Source organism: Quercus lobata, chromosome 11 (genome assembly GCF_001633185.2).
Source record: "Quercus lobata isolate SW786 chromosome 11, ValleyOak3.0 Primary Assembly, whole genome shotgun sequence".
Lineage (NCBI taxonomy): Eukaryota > Viridiplantae > Streptophyta > Magnoliopsida > Fagales > Fagaceae > Quercus > Quercus lobata.
Genome location: NC_044914.1, coordinates 30,269,610 through 30,287,880, shown reverse-complemented (window position 1 = coordinate 30,287,880; position 18,271 = coordinate 30,269,610). Strand labels below are relative to the sequence as shown.

At 41.3% G+C, this 18,271-nt stretch overlaps 1 non-coding gene across 1 annotated transcript; it reads right to left on the bottom strand.

The window, feature by feature from the left end:
- Positions 1-17,790: 17,790 nt before the first annotated feature.
- Positions 17,791-17,862, bottom strand: TRNAP-UGG. The gene has a single exon. It is a non-coding gene; the product is annotated as a tRNA-Pro (tRNA).
- Positions 17,863-18,271: the final 409 nt, after the last annotated feature.

Below are 18,271 nucleotides of genomic sequence, written 5' to 3'. Positions count from 1 at the left end.
TAGCAGCATTTGAGAACCTTTTGCCTTCTTGCTGATTGATGAATATTTAAGTGTTTTTGCAGGTAAAGTAGTTGACTTTTATTTTATACTTGTGGTGGTGGTATTATTAAAATTAAAGGATTATTATTATTAATTTGGGTTTGTTAATTGTTTCTCCTTCCTTCCTTCCTGCTTTCAATTAACCTTCCTTCTGAATCCGATACCTAATTGTCTTGTCATATCTAAGATACATGTGGAGAAATTAGCTAGTTATAGTTATAGTAAGCTATAAGAGTGGTTTGATAGTTTTGGCTATCTATTATGATATTTAAAGTCACATGATCAATAATGCAATGCATACAAACTAATTATAAATATATATTTGATTTGGTATCATTCACTAGAATTTTAATCTATGACATTTATCATCTTCTGATGTCTCAACTCTCTAAGTTAAGATGCCTTGATTCCAAATACCTTTACATTAAGCTTTGCCACAACAAAGCTATAGCTATGTTTTGTCCATTAGATTGTACAAAATTTGTAACCATTGTCTTCTACCTGCTTAACTATTGATGAAGTAGTGTCTTTTGATTTTTGTAAGTAATAGGACTAATTCTAGAATATTGAGGTTAGGAGGGAGGACGGGACAATTAAGTGAATTGCTAATCATCCAAGAAAGAACTGAATCTTTTGCATGTCGAGGCTGTGAGGTAGTTACATAATGACCTCATTTTGTAAAAAAACTCCTCAGGTAATAAATTATGAAATTTGAGTTTGTTTCCTACCTCCCCTCCCTTGATTCAGCATCTTCTAAAACCCGATTTATATTTCTTTATTCATTAATGAAGAGTCTTGTCAGATTTAAGATATATTTTGGATATATTGAAACTTAATTTTGCTGTTCTTGAATTGACTTTGCTCAATTTATGTTAAGCATTATTAAAAACTGAACTAAAAAATAAATAAATAAATAAATAAACACTTCATTATTAAAATCTGAAACGAAAAATTGTGGGAAACAACATTTAATGAATGGGGGCATTCCAAGAATTGAACTCAGGACCTTTTGCACCCAAAGCGAGATCATACCACTGGACCAAATGCCCATTTGGTGATACTATTTAGTGTTTTAAGTTTATTCCACCATTTTCATTAAAGTCAATTGATCTTTTCTACCCCAAGCTTGTAGCCTGAGACTAAAAAGACTAGTAAAAGTGGAAAGGTTACTAGGTTACCAAATCTATATCTATATATATCTAAAAGCTGAAATATAATATTTATTGTTACTACGCTCCTGTTGAGCCACATCAGTGGTCACATCATCAACTTATTTTACCTCTTCTTTTCTCACTTTTATTCTCCCTATTTAATAAATAAATAAAATAAAAACAACTCTTCTTCTTCCTATTAGTCCACATTTACTGTTACACTTCCTCCAATCTTTCTCCTCCCTCTTTACCTCTTTATCTCCTCACTACTCTCTACTTTACCGTTACGTTTCATTCATCGTTTTCTCTTTCTTATATTTTGACTCTTCTTCTTCCCATTTTATTTTGTATAAATTCAATATGATTTCTCTCACTCAATTCATATTTTTCCCACAAAAAAAAAAAAAAACTGTGAGTGCTCTCTCTCTCTCTCTCTCTCTCTCTCTCTCTTGTGGTGGATTTTTGTTCTTTCTTATAACTCTAATTAAGGTTGGTGGGTTTTTTATATAAAAAAATATGAGTTTTGGTATTGTGTTTTTTAAATTTCCCATCACAAAGTCTTCTCTCTCTCTTGTATTGCTTTTGAATTTCGGTTTGGGTTAATACTTAGTTTTTTTGAAAATAGGAATTTGAGTTTATATCAAAACACAATCTACACAGTTATATGAATTTGAATATGCCTACCAATTGTTTGAGTAATAAATTATTATAAAGTCTATCTCTTATTCCTATGGTTTCATTTTAATTTTGGCTAAGATAACAATATAATTTTGTGATGAGTTTTTATTATTACGATAATCTCCTTATTCCTTAAGAAATGAAAGTTTAGTTGTATATTAGGCAAATAACACACTACAACAGAAGTTAGAAAAATACAGTTCACCTTAAAAAAATATTAATCAAACATACAAAAAAAAAAAAATTTAATATGGTATATTTGTAGAGATAAAAAGATGAAAAAATACTTATAAAAATCTTTTTCAAAAAATAGATAATACTTAAAGTAATTGTTACTTTTTATATACTACACCCCATTACATAATATTTATATATTCCCACGCATCGCGTGGATCTACGGCTAATTATGCTTGCTATAGTAAATATAGGTATAATTGAGCTATCTCACAATTTGGTGTTTTCATGATGGGTTCTTTAATAAATCTCGGAATTGTGACTAACAGCTAAAATTAAAGAAATAAGCTGGTTATTGTAAGCTGTAAGCCTTGTTTGATAGTTGGCTATGACATTTAAACATGATGAATGGAGAATATTACCCTATTGGCATATTCACATGTGAGGCGTGTGGTTAGTTAAATGTTAAAGTTCCACATGGGATACTAATGATAAGTGTGAATGGTTAATAGGCTTAAGCTTTTATGTGTTATTTTAATATTATCTCCTCAATTGAAGTCTCCCCAATGTGTTATACCCCCTGAATTCAAACATAAGAGTATGTGAGAGTGCCTTTTTCGTGACACCCAGGCCCAAGGATCCCGGGCCTAAATAACAAGGATTTGGTGAACCGGGCCTTGACTCACCGCAGCTAACGAGCTGTTTAAGAATCAAGTAGGATGCAGAGAATACTCCTGACAATATAAAGAAAATGACAAGCAAGGATATCGAAGAGTGCCAAAGATTAGCAAGATAAATTCGAAAGGAAAGAAAACAAGATTAGCAAAGCTATAAGAAATTAATGCTGAAGGGATCCTGGGAAATAATAAGCATGTTTCATTAATATATATTATCTGTTGGATTACAGAAAGCTCACTAGGACGTGATACAAGGTTCAATCAAGCTCAAAAATTACAGTCTTGAATGGCTATTTCAGCCTTCAAAACTTGCAAAATTTGATTCTCGTTGAATCCGAGTATGTGCAATAATGGCTTTTACAGGATACCGGGAAGCAATATTTGTTTTTCCCTTAGTATTTTCTCTTCTGCACAGATTTTCTGATAGTTTTTTCTAGAGAATTTCTTCTTTCTGGTGTTTCTCCCTTTTTTTTTCGTTGCCTTTTCTTCACAACCCATCCCCTCCTTTCATAATGGAGTTTTTTGGTCTTCTCGGGGAACCGTTGGTTCCCCTGTTTTTCTCTTTTGCAAACAGAGCATGTCCTGTTCCCATCGTCTCGGTAAGTCCCTTTTCCGTTTTTTCTCATTCCTTCCTTCTTTCAGCTCTGATTCTTTTGAAAGTTCCTGATTGGCCATCTTCTTTGGGACGTGCTGAGGTATGCCCTTCTCGGCATCCCCATTTCTGGCATCTTCCACTTTTCCCTTTTCTTTCCTATTTGGGCGGAATCCTGTTCTGCCATTTTTGAAAGTCGTTTGTTATCATTCTTCTTCCCTGTCCTGGTTCCCCGAGGCCTTTTCTGTCTGTGCCATGAGAGGTCGCTCGCGTTCTTTTTTTGCTTTTGTTTCTTGTTTTCTTCATCTATCTTCTTTCTATCGAGCTGTCCCAGTCTTCCTTTTTGTTTGTGCCTGAAGGGATCCGCTTATTGATGGTTCCTGAGGATCCTTGCTTCTTATACTTTGCCGTAGTCCTCTTTTTTTTTTTGGATGCTTCTTTTTCTAGGCTTCAGGATCCTCCGGGCCTTTCTTTTATTTCCTCATGGGTCTCCTGTATCTATTACTTTGGGCTTAGCTTGAATTTTCCTTTTGGGTTTGACTTATTCTTTTTGGGCTTATTTCACTATAACCCTTTTTTAGACCTCAACATTTAGCCCCCCGAGCTCGTGGGTTGCCTGAAGCCCACGCGTGAGTGATTTAGGTTTCCTAAGATTTTCGTGGGATCCCTTTTTCTCAACTTCTATTGGATTCCCTTCCTTTTTACTTGGGATCCCGGCCCTTTTCTGCTGCTTTTGGTCACCTCCTTTTTTGCGTGTCGCGTTCCCTTATAATTATTACTTTTTGTAGCTTCCTCTTTACACGGGACATGGCAGTTGAGTATTTGAGGTAAAACTCCTCTACCCACTTTTCTCGTTTCCCGTTACTTCTCATTAATAACCGCTGATTAATCCCTTCTTCAAATTAAATTTTTTGGCAACTGGCGCGTCTTTTCATAAACCGTTTTCCCCAACTGCTATTTGCGCCTTTATTGTAGCCGTTTCATCTTATCACTTTGCTTCTCTGAGTCTTTCACTCTTTGAGTTTCTCTTTCTTTTTCTCTTCTTCTCTGTTACTCCGGTCCCCCCTTTTCGCACTTTCAATCTCCTTTCTTCTCATAGTACGTGTTGTTCCGATGGCTTCTTCTTCTTCCCGAAAGAGGAGAGAGCGTACTCCCAGTCCTTTTGAGGGTGAAGGTTCTTCTAGTTCTACTCCGAGTGATTCTCACGAGGTTACCAAACGTCCGGCCTTCCCTTTACGGGATCCTTGGTATTCTCCCAGTTTATTTTTCCCTCATGTATCTCATGGTGAGGCTCCTCCATTCCCTCATGTTTGGATGTTTTGTGGCCAAGCGGGTTTCGTTGGTTCCGCCCAGGTTCCTGACCCTAGAGAGATCTTTGATCTTCAGATTAGACAAGGAATTCGAGAGGCAGTTCCTATTTTCTTTGATTTTGTTCCGGGAAAGATTCAGGGCTGGCCTATATGGGTAGACAAGGAACTGTCTGATGCTGAGTTTGTGGGTCGCTTGGAGCGTGCCGGTATCCTAAAGGCAGTGGCTATTTCCAGAAACCTTGAGGGCTTCAGAGACGCCAAAGGGCTCAGGCATCTGGTACGTCGTTAGTGCCCTTCCCTTCATACTTTTTTCTTTTCTGCTGGTAAATTAACGATCACCTTGGAAGATGTGGTTAATAACTTCCTCCTCCCGATGTTTGGTGACTAGAGCCCCTTTGATATTAATCTTTCTGGTGAGGATCTCATGGTAGAAGATAAATTGTTTGGTCATTTTGGTGGTCGCGCCGCCTCTTCTGGTGGTAAGCCGGCTAGGATGGGGAGATGAGTGATGACCCTCTCTCGTGAGAAAGATAAGGAAGTGAGGTGGGCCGGTTTTCTGGCTTTTTGGCTTAGTAAGTTTTTGTTTAGTGAGTTCCCTGGGTAGTTAAGTCTTCCTTTTTTCCGTTGGCAATCAAGTTGGCTCGAGGTACCCAGTATCCTTTGGCCCCTCTGTTTTTGGGTCATGTTTACTCTCAATTGGACCAGCTTCATGGAGATGTGACTGAGGGTGATTCTTGTTATGTGATCACTTCATCTCTTCATTGTGTTATCCTTCAGATTTTCGTGTGGGACCGTTCTGCAGCTACTTTGGCCAAGTGCAGGAATTTGAAATTTGTGAAGGACAAATTCCAAGGATCCCCCGACATAGTGAAAGGTCTTTGTGGCAATTCTACTGATGCATTTCCCATTATCTTTCATTGGATTAGCTTGAAAGGTGGTGGCCTCAATCTGGTGGAATTATTTGACCAAACAGGGAGCTTACATTGGAGATCCCCTCGTGAGTTTGGCCCTGGCTTTGCGTGTGATTCTGTATTGTCTTCTTTTTTATCTTCTACAGGTAATACCTTTACCTTTGACTTGCGCCGTGGTGATGAGGGCAGTCTGGCTTATCTTGCCTGCGTTAGCCCCTCCTGGCTTCCTGTGCCTTCTTCAAGTGGCTCAAAATATACTCATTATTCAGCACACCGGGTGCTCCGACAATTTGGTTTTGACCAGGACATTCCTCCAGTCTTTAAGGGCGTGGTGCCATCCCTTCCTTCCTTGGATCCTTTCCTGAGGCTGCAGGCCTTTTCTTATTGGTCACGGAGGAGCCCCCAATTTGCAGTGCCTAACTCCCAGAGAGGAGTCTTTGCTTCTAGTGGTTATACCAGTTATTGGAGAAGAGTACAAAAGTCTTTTGTTGACTATGTTGGCTCTGGTATAGTTCGGGAAACCCCAGATCCTAGTATTGTTTCTGCTCCGACATCCAATAGGCGTTTATCCCTTCCTACTGCTGGGATTGTTTCTGCTGCTGCAAGCAGCAAGACTAGGTTTGCAGAGTGGCATGCCACCAGGGGAGGTTGGGTAACTTATGGACAGGATTTTCCTAAGACTTAGCTGGGTTATAGTCTCATCATTGGCGCTTCTTCTGGAGTGCCCATCAAGAAAGGTGCAATGGAGACAATAAGTGCTGCCACTGCTCCGAGTAAAGGTAAGAATGTCAAGCCGAAGAAAATGAAAGCTGTTGATGTTGATGAAAGTGTGGAGATAGGTTCTAAGACAAAAAGAAGAAAGACTGGGAAATCTCAAACACACTTGGCATCTCAGGAAGGCAAGGATGCCAGGGAACCTTTGGCTTCAAGGACCCGGAAGAAGACCAAGGTAGAGTCTTCTTTTTCCCAGGTTCCTGTGACTGCTTCAGTCTATGGTTCTTTAGGATCCTCTGGTCTTGTATCCCAGCCTCCTTTAGGACCCTCTGGGCGTACTCGTAGTAAGTAAAAGACTTCCAGAGAATCTGTAGAGAGAGAGAGAAGGGCAAGATCTCTTTCCTTCTTCTCTCTTTTTCATTTGTTCACCTTGTTGCACTTATTTCTATTTTTGCTGACGAGTGGTGGTTTCCTTTGCAGTCCAAACACAAGTCTGATTACAAGAAGGGCAAAAGCCAATCTTCTGGTAACAACGTGATATGTGCTCCTCCCCCTTTTTTTTTTTTGACATTGTGTTGTTAGCATTACCTCATTGTTTTTTACTTGGCACTGCTTTTTCTTCTTTAGGTGGAGGTATCCCCTCCTATGACTGGCAAGGCTCTAGGAGAGGAAACTGTCACAGCTCTTTCTGTTGTCTTTCCTACTGTGGGGGAGGAGCCCCCTACTAGTGGTATAGCTGGGGAAACCGGGCAACCGATGCAAGGTTCCCAGGATTCTTAGGATCCCAAAGCCTCTAGGATCCCTTCATCCCAAAGTCCCCATCTTAAGTGCACTCCTAGTCCCATCAGAACTGTGTTTCCTCAAACCTTGTCAGATAAAGGCACTTTGGGAGACACTCCTTTATCCAAACAGACAGGTGAGCCTTGTTTCCTTGAAATAGCGTTATATCTTTATTTTCTTTCCCAGTTTTTTTGAGTTCCTCCTTTTCTTTCTCCTTCTAGGTCAAACCAGTGAGAAATCCGCTCCCAGTGTTGCCTCTTCTTTAGAATCAGAAAGCTCAGAAGGTGAGTGCGAGTTGCTCCCATTGTGTTTCCTTTTCTTCTCTTTCCTCCCCTTCGCCCTTCTCTTTCCTTTTCTTTTTATGGCGAAGCCCCCTGCATCTATTCCTTCCTTTAGCCATTTTGCCGTTGGTCCTTCACCTTTTCTTCAACTTGCCTTATGTTCTTTCCCAGAATCCTCGGGGAAGTCAGGGGATCAGGAAGAAGAGGCTCTGTCCCAAGAAGCCGGAACTGGTTTGTCCTTCTTTTTCCCCTTTTTCTTTTTTTTTAAGAGTAAATCTCTTCTTCCTTTCTTTCTTTTTTTGAATATTGATACAGGCTTTGCAGGTTCTGAGCCTGTTATCCCTGAAGGAATTGTGAGACCCGTTCAAGTTGCTGACCTTCATCCAGAGCGAAAGGCTGCAAGTCCTCCTGTCTCTACAAGTGGTGACACAGTGATGGGGGACGCCTCGAAAGTGGCTGCCTCAGATCTTGATTCAAGGCTTTCCTCCTTCCTGGCTCGCTTTGATCTCTTGGAATTTAACAGTCTTCCTGCCAGTCATTTCCATGTTTTTGGGTCTTCTTATGGCAGCTTCCTGCGCTTCTCTGTTCCTGTGGAAGGCCTGCCGCTGCTAGAGAGTCTACTCAAGAGTCACGGGGATTTCACCAGTGGCTTCAGGGGAGGCGTTTTTCTGGGCAATATTTTGATGGAGTTGCTGTGTGCTGTGCTGGTTTCCCTGAGGAATTCCTCTATAGATTCTTTGTCTGAAGAAAAGCTTCTGGAGTGGAGAGGGGTGGTGCAAGACCTTCTGGAGGCCAAGTTCAATTTGTCTTTTCTGCTGGATCACTTGCGTCTGTTGGCTCATATGCTGTTTCAGAGGCAATCATTCAAGAGTATAGACACCGAGATAGCTGCTGCTGAGGAAGCTTTGGCTCATGCTCACAAGGTTTTACAAGACTTGAAGGTCAAGCGGCAGAGGATCCTTTCTACTTTAACCGTGCCTGTTATTTCTCCGGATGCCTCCCTGTTGGCCGGCCTCATTCCTTAGCTTATTTTAGATTTACATAAACAATTTGGGGTTGTATAAGTTTTTTTTTTAACATTGCTTTCCTCTTTGTTTCTTCTTTTTTTTTTTTTTTTCAAAACTGCTTCTCATTTCTTAGCATGTGAATCTGCCTTTTTCTTTGATATATTGTCTTTTCTTTCCTATGACTTTTTTCTATTCTTTCCTGAGTCCTGGACCATGATTTCCACAAGCTTCACTGTAAGTTCTGGTCCAGGTACCCGGTAATCTATTATGCAAGTACTGAACTGGGTACACTGGTATCTTTTCCTATACATATTTTTGAGATACGGTCCCAGTTCATGAACTTTGACAGGTTCCCCTTTTGCCAAGTGCTAGGCTAGGTATCCTAGATACTTTACTTTTATCTGTGATCCTAGACCTATGCACTTGGAACTGTCTGTGGGATATCTGAAGTTATCTGTGAGGTGGATCCTGGGCCATGTGTAAAAAGGTATTACATACTTTTTTTTTTTTACTCAGGTATCCTTCCTTAAATCTATCCAAACTTGATCTTTGCAGTATTTAAAGAAAGACTTAAATGTTGAAGAAACAGGAACTTCATTAAAACATGGTCATTTTTAAGGAACAAAGAAAAATCATTTAGTGCAGTATTGACCACAAAGTGTCAATCTATCACATGTTCCTGAACAAAATCATCTTAGACCAGAATTCATGATAAAGGCTGAAAAAATAAAAAAGATAAAAATAAAAAGAACTTAGCAGATAGTGAAGCTGGTAAAAGGACCCTGAGGTACCGGGATCCCCTTGTCCTTATGCATAGTATTGCTTCAGCCATTTCTCGTTTATGGGTTCTTTCAGGACTGTCCCATCTTCTTTGGTGAGGTAATAATACCCACTCTCATGAGCTGCATTGATGATGTAGGGCCCTTCCCATTTTGGGGTGAACTTGGAAGGCCCTGGCAGGTTCCTCCTCACGTGCTCTGCCATCCTTAGTACTAATTGCCCTTCAGTGAACACTCTTGGGCGTACTGCTTGTGCATATGCTCTGGTCATTCTTTGCTGGTATCTCTGGCTCCTTTTCTTGACCAGCTCTCTTTCTTCTTCTACCCCTTCCAGATCTGCTAGCCTCTTTTCATTGTTTACGTCCTCACTTTCTCCTTGATTTTCCTCCAGAACTATCCTTGGTGTAGGAATGACTAACTCCACGGGGCTGATGGCTTCTGTTCCATAGACCAGGGAGAATGGGGAGAATCCTGTGGCTGTCTTTACAGAGCTTCTACATGCCCAAAGCACATCTACCAGATGGTCACTCCATTTCCCTCCATACTCATGCTTCATTTTCTTAAAGATCTTCAACATTACCCTATTAGTAGCTTCAGATTGGCCGTTTCCTTGTGGGTAGTATGGGGTAGATCTTCCATGCTTGATGTGGTATGCTTCAGTTAACCCCTTCATATCTTTGTTTATGAATGGGTTTCCATTGTCACTGATCAATCTTCTGGGGATCCCGAACCTTGTAATGATGTGGTCTCAAATGAAATTTGCTACAGCTACTCCAGTAGCTTTTTTCAAAGGGATGGTTTCTACCCATTTTGTAAAGTACTCTGTGGCTGCCAGGATCCATATATAACCGTTGGATGGAGGGTTTATAGGCCCTATGAGATCAAGCCCCCAAGTATGAAAAGGCCATATCGTCGTCATATCCTGTAGGACATTTGGGTGAGTGTGAATTGCATCTCCCAGGACTTGGCAAACATGACATGTTTTGACCAGCTCCTCAGAGTCTCTTTTCATCATTGGCCAGTAATATCCCAACAACAGTAACTGCTTGTACAGCCTTCTCTTCCCTGGGTGACATCCACAATCTCTAGAGTGTACTTCTCTGACTACTTTTCTAGCTTCCTTTGGTCCCAGGCACCTGAGGGGATTCCTGTGGTATCCCTTTTTGAATAAAATGTCGTTCTACAGGAAATACCTGCACGCTAGCTTTTTGAGCTTGTGGGCCAGTTTCCTGTCGGTTGGCAGGATCCCCTGAGCCAGGTATCCTACGAAAGGAACCTGCCAATCTTCTGCAATAAACACTGCATAGTTTTCTTCTTTATCAATTGCCAAACGACACTCCTGGCATTTCCCCTGTATAATTGCTGCTTCCTTGTCCATATCTAGCCAGTAATACCCCATGCGTTGCATCCTTCTATACAGGCTGACCTTTTCTACAACTCCACATGCTTGGGCGTGTAATTCTTCTAGTTTCGACTTTCCTTCCTTCTCGATGATACATCTGGACAGTATTCCTCCTGGTAGCCTTCTATACAATTCTCCTTCTATCTGAGTGTAACCCATTAGTTCTTTGATGTTCCCTCTAGGACCTACCTCTTTCATCTTTTCTTTGACTTCGTCCCTCCAGTCCCACTGTTTGGACTCTCCGGGGTACATCCCTTGGAGGATCCTTACAATAAAATGTTCCTGTCTTCCTATTTTTATCAGCGTATCCCTCCCATTAAATGGTATTTGGGATCCCAGGGTAGCGAGCGCATCAGCAAACCTGTTTTCACTTCTTTGAGTGTACTCTATGCTGAAAGTCTGAAATTCCATCTCCAGCCTTTGCACCCAAGTCCTGTAGGCTGCTAAGCTTTGTTCCCGTAATGCAAAGTCATCTTTCACTTGGGAGACTACAAGATTGGAATCTCCCAACACTCTCATATGTTTTACTCCTATGCTGAGTGCTATAGTCAACCCGGTTAAGTATGCCTCATATTCAGCTGCATTATTAGAGCACGAGAAACCAAGCTTGAAAGACAAGGCATGATATCCCTATTTTCACAACTTAGTACAATTCCTACCCCATTTGAAGTTGCTATAGCCGACCCATCAAACCTCATGGTCCATTTCTTTCTTGGGATCTCCATTACTGCTACTTCCCCAGGGATTTCTTCGCTCAGCGAGCCTTCCTCCTTTCCTGGGAATTGAGCTAGCAAATCTGCTATGGCCTGGCTTTTGACAGCCTTGGGAGTTCTTATGCCTATATCATATTAAGAGAGCAACACTAGCCATTGTGCTACCCTTCCCGTAAGAAGGGGCTGATGCAAGAGTGCTTTTCTGGGGTGGGACTTGGTTACCAAGAGGATTTGGTGAGCTGAGAAGTACCTCTTCAGCCTTTGGGATGCATAAATGATCACTAGGCAGGCTTTCTCTATTCTGGGATACCTGGTCTCGGTATCCTTGAGTGTTCTGCTTACATAATATACAGGCTGCTCATTTCCTTGGTCATCTTCTTGTGCCAACAAAGCTCCTATTACTTGGGAGTTTGATGCTAAGTATAGCAACAGAGGTCGCCCACGTACTGGTGCCTGGAGGGTGGGCAGATGAGTCATGATGCCCTGAATTCTTTGAAAAGCTTCCTGCTGCTCGGTTCCCCAAGTAAATTCATTTCCCTTTTTCAACAGTTTGGATAGGCCTGTTGTAGCTGAGGCTAAACCAGGCACAAATCTCCTAATATAGGAGACCCTTCCCAGGAAGTTTTTGAGTTCCCTAACAGTAGTTGGTCTTCTCATTGTGGCGATAGCTGTGGCCTTGGCTGGATCCACACTTATGCCTTTGTGATGTACCAGGAACCCAAGGAACTTTCCAGCAGACACTCCAAAGGCACACTTCATGGGGTTCATACGTAACTTGTACTTCCTGCATCTTTCAAAGACTTGCTCAAGTACTTGGAAATGTCCTGTTCTGGTTTTTGACTTAACCACAATATCATCTACATAATCTTCCATCTCCTCATGCATCATGTCATGGAAAATGGCTGTCATGGTCCGCTGATACGTAGCCCCCGCATTTTTGAGGCCAAAGGGCATTACAGTGTAGTAAAAGTTTCCAATCGGAGTTCTGAATATCGTCTTCTCTACATCTTTGGCTGCCATGTGGATTTGGTTGTACCCACTGTACCCATCCATAAATGAGAACATTGAGCTTCCTACAGCTGAATCTACAAGGAGGTCGATATTGGGCAAGGGGAATTCATCTTTAGGACATGCCTTGTTCAAGTTGCGAAAGTCTACACAGCAACGGATCTGACCGTTTTTCTTCTTCACAGGTACAATGTTGGAAAGCCATTTTGGGTGTTGGATGGATTTGATAAAACCAACTGTTAGCAATTTTTTGACCTCTTGAACTATTTGAGCTTCTACCTCAGTGTGGAAAACCCTAGCCAGTTGGACTACTGGCCTCATCCCTGGGTCCACATTAAGAGAATGGACTACCAACCATAGGTCTAGACTAGGCATCTCATCATAGGTCCATGCAAACACATCTCTGTATTTTTGAAGCAAGGTTACCAGTTGTTCGCTTTCTTGCGTCACCAATTGACTGCTAATGAAGACAGGCTTTCGGGATCCTGGTTCTGTCCCCAAATCTATTTCCTTTAATTCTTCCTCGAGCTGAATCTGGGCCTCCCTAACTGGTTCTTCTGGAATTTCTTCTTAGGCCATCATGCAGCTTGGTGGTCCGAGACCTTCCTGCACAATGTATTCGGGTCCCGCGCACTTTCACAAACGATAGATTAGCCTTCCCCCAGGTTCTCGCACCACCACGCATTCTCGGGATCCTGAAGAGCTGGGCTCCCTTTTGTGTCTTTTTCTTTCCAGAAGGTTCCTCAGGTCACGGGTGCCCCTCCCTCCTTCTTCTTCCTCTAGGATAGGTGCCCCTGGGGTCCCCGGGGCAGGGTTCTCAATATCTGGCTCCAACTCATCATAAAACATCGTTTCTGCAAAGTTCACTTCTCCCTGACTGAAAGGATTATGGTTGGCAGGGATCCTTATGGGCCTCCCATTCAGTCTCCCTTTAATGCATTGATGGAACGTGGATGGGATAAGACGATGTTTATGAAGCCACGGACGTCCCAGCAACACATGATAAGAAACTTCTGCATTAATCACATGAAACCTTGTTAGGGCTACTATTGGCCCTACCCTTAAGGCTAGCTCCACGTATCCTTTTGTTGATTCCACCGATCCTCCAAATCCTGTTATTTCCATGGGAGCCCCTAGGATCCTTCTGTCAACTAAGCCAACAGCTTCCAGGGTACTCAAGGCTATGACATTGAGTGATGCCCCCGTATCCACCAGTGCTCTTCTGACTTGAACGCCATTTATGGTGGCCATTAGATAAAGGGGTCTACGGTGGTCTGGGTGCTCAACCTCCATGTCTTCATCAGTGAAGGTTATTGCATTGGTTGTCTCCAGGAAAGCTCGACTAGCATGTGACTCTGCTGTAAAGCATTCCATCCCTGAATCTGCTGCTATGCTCATGAGAGACTCTGTGGCCACTCTTCTTGCTTCTGGTCCGAATCCTAATTGATTGAATAGTGACCTGAACTTAGGATTCTTCTGGAGGGTCCTGACTGTGCTCGGGTGGAAGGATCCTTCAGATTCTCCTGCTTCTGTCGGGTTCCCATGTATTACTACTGCTACCACCCCTTTTCCTTTGTGGTTAGGCAAGGGGTTCCTCTGCACTTCTGGCTCCTTCTGAGTGAGCTCCAGGGTTCCTTCTCTCAACTTTTTGTGGAAGAGTCTGCGAAGGGTCCAGCAATCCTTGGTGGAGTGCTTGACATAATTATGGATTCTGCAAAATAAAGGATTCTTCCTTTCTTCTTCAGTTGGTGGCCTGGACACAGTGAATGGCCTAACAACCCCATCTCCAATCCATTTGTCTAGGACATGGCTTAACTCCTCAGCTGTACATGGGATCACTGGTGGTTCCTCGAACACTTTCCCATCTGGTCTCTTCCTTTTCTCTCCTACTGATGCTGTCATAGCTTGGGACGCGGGCAGCCTTTTTGTCCTCATGGTTTGTGCCGTCCTTCTGGTTCTCTGTAGCAAGTCAGCAAACTGCGTGATACATAGATTTTCAAGGTTGAGCTTGTAATCAAAAAGCATGTTGGCTATACAGGTTTCCACGAGCTCCTTTTCTTCATGGTCCCCATAGCAGTCTAGGGACACATCTTCAAATCTTTTAATGAATTGGACGGGATCCTCTCCAGGTCTCTGCCTCACCATTTGTAAGTTCTGGAAGGTGATCTTGTCTTCACCAGGGTAATATTTCAGAATTTTTCCATCATCTCATCCCTGGTGTTGATGGACCCGGGTCTCAGCGTGGTGTACCAAGTGTATGCCCTATCCACTAAGGACTTGGCGAACTCCCTTAGACATAATTCTCTGTCTCTTGCATAGGGGCCCATAGTGTGGACAAATCTACTCACATGTTCCACGGCACTTCCATTTCTTCCATCGAAAGGATGAAATTTTGGGGGTTCGTACCCCTTAGGGTATGGTTTGCCAAGTAGTTCTGGAGGGAATGGGGGATCCCGAGAGAATTGCTTGGGGATCCCTGAGAGTTTTTCCCTTTCTTGCTCCAGGAGGGCATTGACATCTGCCAGTGTTAAGTACTGAGGGTTGGCTCTTCCTCCCACTGCTAACCCTCCTTCTGGCTGCGTCCCATCTTGGTGACCAGTAGGGGGAACATTGTCTCTGATTTCCTGTGTCCTGCCCTCTTTGAGAAGACGAACTTCTTGCTCCAGATCCTTCAACATTGCTGTCATCCTGGCCATGAGGTCTGGTTCCTGCCTTGCGTGTCTTTGCTCTGACACAACCTCCTGTTCTACCAGGGGTATCCCGCCTCCTTGCTTGGAAGCTACCTCGTTTTCTCCTACGGGCTCAGAGGCCGTAGGTCGCACATTAGTTCATTTGCTGTTTCTTTGCCTTGGAGGCATTCTCTGTGAAGGGATTGCTTCTTCCTTCTCCTTTGCCCAGTCCCCAGCGGAGTCGCCAAAATGTGAGAGTGCCTTTTTCGTGACACCCAGGCCCAAGGATCCCAGGCCTAAATAACAAGGATTTGGTGAACCGGGCCTTGACTCACCGCAGCTAACAAGCTGTTTAAGAATCAAGTGGGATGCAGAGAATACTCCTAACAATATAAAGAAAATGACAAGCAAGGATATCGAAGAGTGCCAAAGATTAGCAAGATAAATTCGAAAGGAAAGAAAATAAGATTAGCAAAGCGATAAGAAATTAATGCTGAGGGGATCTTGGGAAATAATAAGCATGTTTCATTAATATATATTATCCGTTGGATTACAGAAAGCTCACTAGGACGTGATACAAGGTTCAATCAAGCTCAAAAATTACAGTCTTGAATGGCTATTTCAGCCTTCAAAACTTGCAAAGTTTGATTCTCGTTGAATCCGAGTATGTGCAATAGTGGCTTTTACAGGATACCGGGAAGCAATATTTGTTTTTCCCTTAGTATTTTCTCTTCTGCACAGATTTTCTGATAGTTTTTTCTAGAGAATTTCTTCTTTCTGGTGTTTCTCCCTTTTTTTTTCGTTGCCTTTTCTTCACAACCTATCCCCTCCTTTTATAATGGAGTTTTTTGGTTTTCCCGGGGAACCGTTGGTTCCCCTGTTTTGCTCTTTTGCAAACAGAGCATGTCCTGTTCCCATCGTCTCGGTAAGTCCCTTTTCCGTTTTTTCTCATTCCTTCCTTCTTTCAGCTCTGATTCTTTTGAAAGTTCCTGATTGGCCATCTTCTTTGGGACGTGCTGAGGTATGTCCTTCTCGGCATTCCCATTTCTGGCGTCTTCCACTTTTCCCTTTTCTTTCCTATTTGGGCGGAATTCTGTTCTGCCATTTTTGAAAGTCGTTTGTTATCATTCTTCTTCCCTGTCCTAGTTCCCCGAGGCCTTTTCTGTCTGTGCCATGAGAGGTCGCTCGTGTTCTTTTTTTGCTTTTGTTTCTTGTTTTCTTCCTCTGTCTTCTTTCTATCAAGCTGTCCCAGTCTTCCTTTTTGTTTGTGCCTGAAGGGATCCACCTATTGATGGTTCCTGAGGATCCTTGCTTCTTATACTTTGTCGTGGTCCTCTTTTTTTTTTTGGATGCTTCTTTTTCTGGGCTTCAGGATCCTCCGGGCCTTTCTTTTATTTCCTCATGGGTCTCCTATATATATTACTTTGGGCTTAGCTTGAATTTTCCTTTTAGGCTTGACTTATTCTTTTTGGGCTTATTTCACTATGACCCTTTTTTAGACCTCAACAGAGTACTGCTTGAACCACCTTTGCAGCTTGATAGGGTTCTAAAAGCTGATTATTCATTTTCGGCGTGCATTAAAACTAATTATATTTGATTTGGTATCAATGCAGCAACTGCAATTGCTACAGAAACCAAAATTTAATCTATGACATTTTCATCTTCAAATGTCTAAATTTTTTTTTTTTTTTTCTTTTGGTAAGTCTGAAGTTTAAACTTACAACTCTTAAGTTGCCCTTTTCAAATACCTTTACATTAAGATGTGCAGCAAAGCTATGTTTAGTCCATTAGATGTTACAAAATTTTTAGCCATTGGCTTCTAGCTGCTTACCTATTGATGAAGTGTCTTGACAAGTGAGCAGTTTATTTTTGTAAGTAATAGATCTAATTCTAGAATATTGAGGTTAGGAGCACAATTAAGTGAAAGGCCAATCACCACAAAATGCCGTCATCCATGAAAGAACTAAATCTATTGCATGTGGAGGTAGTGAATTAATTAGATAATAACCTCCTCCTCAGGTAATAAAGTAAGAAAATTTTGGGCTTGTTTCCTTGCTCCCCTTCCTTGATTCAACATCTTCTGAAACCTAATTTATTACTTTATTAATGAAGAGTAAGCATTATTAATAAGTGAATTGAAAAACTTCATTATTAAAATCTTTAATAAGTGAACTAAAATACTTCATTATTAAAATCTGAACTGAAAAATTGTAGTAAACAATATTTAATGAATGGGGCATTCTGAGAATCAAACTCGGGACCTCTCGCCCAATCATACCACTAGACCAAATGCCCATTTTTATTTTTAGATGGTGTTATTTATGAAGCATAAATCATACATACCACTAGACCAAATGTCTAGTAGTTCAACCACATCTATGTACCTAACCACTTTCATCATAGGCTTTTGATGTTTGTTTGTTTGACACCCAACATACTTTTATTGTTCAATTACAAATTAAAAACCATATGTCAAAAATTTGAAATCCATTGAATTGCTAAAGGAGCATTTGGATGTATATATGAATCCAACTCCAACAGAACACAAAGATAAGGAATAATCAATAATGATCAATGCATTCATTCACCAAATATATTGTCAGATCTAAGCTATATTTGGATGGATTTGGATCTATTGCAACATAATTTATTGCTTTATTTATTAATTAGATTTGTCAGATCTAAGATATATTTGGATGTATTTGGATGTATTTGGATCTATTGAAATCTAGTTGATTACTTTATTTATTAATGAAGAGTCTTGTCAAATCTAAAATATATTTGGATGGGTTTGGATCTATTGAGACCAAATTTTGCAATTTTTGACTTGACTTTACTCAATTTATTTTTCAGCTATAATAAAATCTGGACTGAAAAACATTATCAGAAATTATCATTAAATGATGGGGCATTCTGAGAATCGAACTCGGGACCTCTCGCACCCAAAGCGAGAATCATACCACTAGACCAAATGCCCATTTGGTGATACTATCTTGTGTTTAAGTTTAATCAACTATTTACACTAAAGTCAATTGATCTTTTTTCCCCCTACCTTGTAGCCTGAGACTTAAAAGACTTGTAAAAATGGAAGGTTGCTAGTTTACCAAATTATACTAATGTCTGATGCTTGTTGCAGGAAATGTCAGGTACCTCACAATTTGGCGTTTTAATGAAGGGTTCTATAGATCTTGGAATTGTGACATATATAGCTCAAATTAAAGAGATGAGCTTAGCTTGTTATAGTAAGCCGTGAGCCTAGTTTGATAGTTAGCTATGACATTTGAACATGATAATAATTTGAAAAATGGAGAATATTACCCTGTTGGAATATTCTTGTGTGAGTAGTGTAGTTAGTTAAGTATTGAAGTCCCACATAGGATACTAAT